Here is a 3331-nt window from a genome sequence, read left to right on the forward strand (position 1 = left end):
CTTCCGGGATGGCGGCCCTTATGTGTCCCAGCCCTGCTCCTGATCTGATCTGCTTTTTGCAAGAATTTTTAAAAAACGTTCTTTTTCTGTGAAGGAAAGCAATGGACAATTTTCTAGACAAATACTAGGTATCAAAGTTAAATCAGGATCAGATAAACCATTTAAACAATCCCACAACTCCTAAAGAAATAGAAGCAGTTATTAAAAGTCTCCCAACCAAAAAGATCCCAGGACAAGATGGGGTTAGTGCATAGAAGACCTCACTATTCCACAAAATAGAAACAGAAGGAGCACTACCCAATTCCTTATAAGAAGGCACAATTACGCTTATACCAAAACCACAGAAAGACCCAACAAATGGTGCTGGTTCAACTGGAGGTCAACATGTAGAAGAATGCAGATCGATCCATGCTTATCACCCTGTACAAAGCCTAAGTCCAAGTAGATCAAGGACCTCCACATCAAACCAGATACACTCAAACTAATAGAAGAAAAACTAGGGCAGCATCTGGAACACATGGGCACTGGAAAAAATTTCCTGAACAAAACACCAATGCCTTATGCTCTAAGATCAAGAATCGACAAATGGGATCTCATAAAACTGCAAAGTTTCTGTAAGGCAAACGACACTGTGGTTAGGACAAAACGGCAACCAACAGATCGGGAAAAGATCTTTACCAATCCTAGAACAGATAGAGGCCTTATATCCAAAATATACAAAGAACTCAAGAAGTTAGACCGCAGGGAGACAAATAACCCTATTAAAAATGGGGTTCAGAGCTAAACAAAGAATTCACAGCTGAGGAATGCCGAATGGCTGAGAAACACCTAAAGAAATGTTCAACATCTTTAGTCATAAGGGAAATGCAAATCAAAACAACCCTGAGATTTCTCCTCACACCAGTGAGAATGGCTAAGATCAAAAACTCAGGTGACAGCAGATGCTGGCAAGGATGTGGAGAAAGAGGAACACTCCTCCATAGTTGGTGGGATTGCAAGCTGGTACAACCACTCTGCCTTAAGCAGGAAATCAGTCTGGAGGACCCTCATTAAATTGGACATTGTACTACTTGAGGACCCAGCCATATCACTCCTGGGTATAAACCAAAACGTTGCTCCAACATACAACAAGGACACATGCTCCACTATGTTCACCGCAGCCTTATTTCTAATAGCCAGAAGCTGGAAAGAACCCAGATGCCCTTCAACAGAGGAATGGATACAGAAAATGTGGCACATCTACCCAATGGAGTACTAATCAGCTATTAAAGAAGTGACTTCATGAAATTTTAAACAAAATATCTTCCTGAGTGAGGTAACCCAATCACAAAAAACCATGCATGGTATGCACTCACTGATAAAGCAGTATTAGCCCAAAAGCTCGAATGCTTCACTCCTTCTTAGAAGAGGGAACAAAATATTCACAGGAGGGGATATGGAGACAATGTTTGGAGCAGAGAATGAAGGGTTAGGTGCCATTCAGAGCCTGCCCCACCCCATATGTATACAGCCACCGAAACTAGATAAGATTGATGAAGCTAAGAAGTGTATGCTGGGCCAGTGTGTGGAAATTAGTATGGAGGTATCCATAAGGCTGTGGAACTGCTCGATTTCTATAGAGAAGCTGGCGGCTGGTGCCAGGGGCTTCTGAGTTCTCAAGGAAGCTGCAAGGCCATGTTGGCTTGGCGCGTGGTATGCGGCGCCTGGGGGTCCCTTCGCCTGGCCATCTGGCCTCCCGGGGCGCGGCTTGGCCTGGGCGGCTCCGGCAGGGCCCTGCTGCCACCAGTGAGTTGCTGCCTGGGCTGCCTGGCAGAGCTCTGGCGGCTGCGACCGGCCGCGTTCGCCTTGTGGCTGCCCAGGGCCAGCCTGCGGACCCACTGCTCAGGCGCGGGGAAGTCAGCCCCGGGAGCCCGCCTTTGGAGGAGGTGCAGAGCCCATCATTGGAGGAGGTGCCACTGCGCAGGTCCTCAGTGCCAGGCGCGTCAGGGCACGCGCCACCAGCTCCTATGAAAATCCATGGACAATCCCACATTTGTTGTCAATGATGAGAATTGGCCTGGCCACGGTGTTGGGCTATCTGATTCTTGAAGAAGATTTTAATGCTGCACTAGGTGTTTTTGCTTTAGCCGGGCTAACGGATTTGTTGGATGGATTTATTGCTCGAAACCGGGCCAATCAGAAATCAGCTTTGGGAATTGCTCTTAATCCACTTGCTGATAAAGTTTTTATCAGCATCTTATATATTAGCTTGACCTATGCAGATCTTATTTCAGTCCCACTCACTTACATGATAATTTCAAGAGACGTATTGTTGATCGCTGTTGTGTTTTATGTCAGATACCGAACTCTGCCAGCACCGCGGACACTAGCTTAGTACTTCAATCCTTGCTATACCCCTGCTAAGTTAAAACCAACATTCAGCAGCAAGGTCAATACAGCAGTCCAGTTAATTTTGGTGGCAGCTTCTCTGGCAACTGCAGTTTTCAATTATGCGGACAGCATTTATCTTCAGATACTATGGTGTTGTACAGCATTCCTACAACTGCATCAGCATACAGTTAGTATCACTGTGGCCGGAAAACTAAAGGGCAAATGACAGGCACCCAGATCCAGCAGCAAGGAAGCGACTTGCGTCATCGGCAGCAGCATCAGCGAAAGCTACTGGACTTGCCTGATCTTGTTGTTCAGCTTGTGAAAGGTCTTGTCAGACAAACCGTGTCTTCAAAACCGAAAAAATGTACGTCGAAAATAAGCTCGATCATGGGCCTATACGGAATTTCCAGTGTATTTTTAAATACAAATGAAAATATAATGAAGAATTTTTAATCTTAGGTTTTTGATTAATTGGTGAGATGGATTATTCCATTTTTTTTAGAAAAATTTTTTTTTTTTTTTTGGAGCTGGGGACCGAACCCAGGGCCTTGCGCTTCCTAGGCAAGCGCTCTACCACTGAGCTAAATCCCCAACCCCCTAGAAATGTTTTTAACAAACAGTTGGTAACATGGAAACAAAGGAAAGCAGGAGGGAATCCCCAGATTAGATACATACCGCACACGGCATGGCTATACATGGTTATGCTTGAATTTTTAATCTATAAACATATAACGGTTCATGTGACTAATGCTTGGTCATTTGAAAAGTGAGAGTAGAACTAGCTATGGGTAGTGCAAAGGCATACAGAGCATTAAAATGCAGTAAGTTTTGAAAATAAAAAAGAAAAAAACAAATTGGAAGGCATTGAAGTTCACCAGTAGTCTTCCAGCCTTTCACTACCAAATAGTTTCTGTATCAGGATAACAGATAACACAGCTCAAAAGGGAGACCACAAGTA

The 3331-nt window shown here is 44.5% G+C and overlaps 1 pseudogene; it reads left to right on the forward strand.

The window, feature by feature from the left end:
* Positions 1-1674: 1674 nt before the first annotated feature.
* On the forward strand, positions 1675-2826 carry Crls1-ps2 (cardiolipin synthase 1, pseudogene 2; annotated as a pseudogene).
* The last annotated feature ends 505 nt before the right edge of the window (positions 2827-3331 follow it).

The sequence above is a fragment of the Rattus norvegicus genome, chromosome X (assembly GCF_036323735.1).
Source record: "Rattus norvegicus strain BN/NHsdMcwi chromosome X, GRCr8, whole genome shotgun sequence".
NCBI classification, from domain to species: Eukaryota; Metazoa; Chordata; class Mammalia; order Rodentia; family Muridae; genus Rattus; species Rattus norvegicus.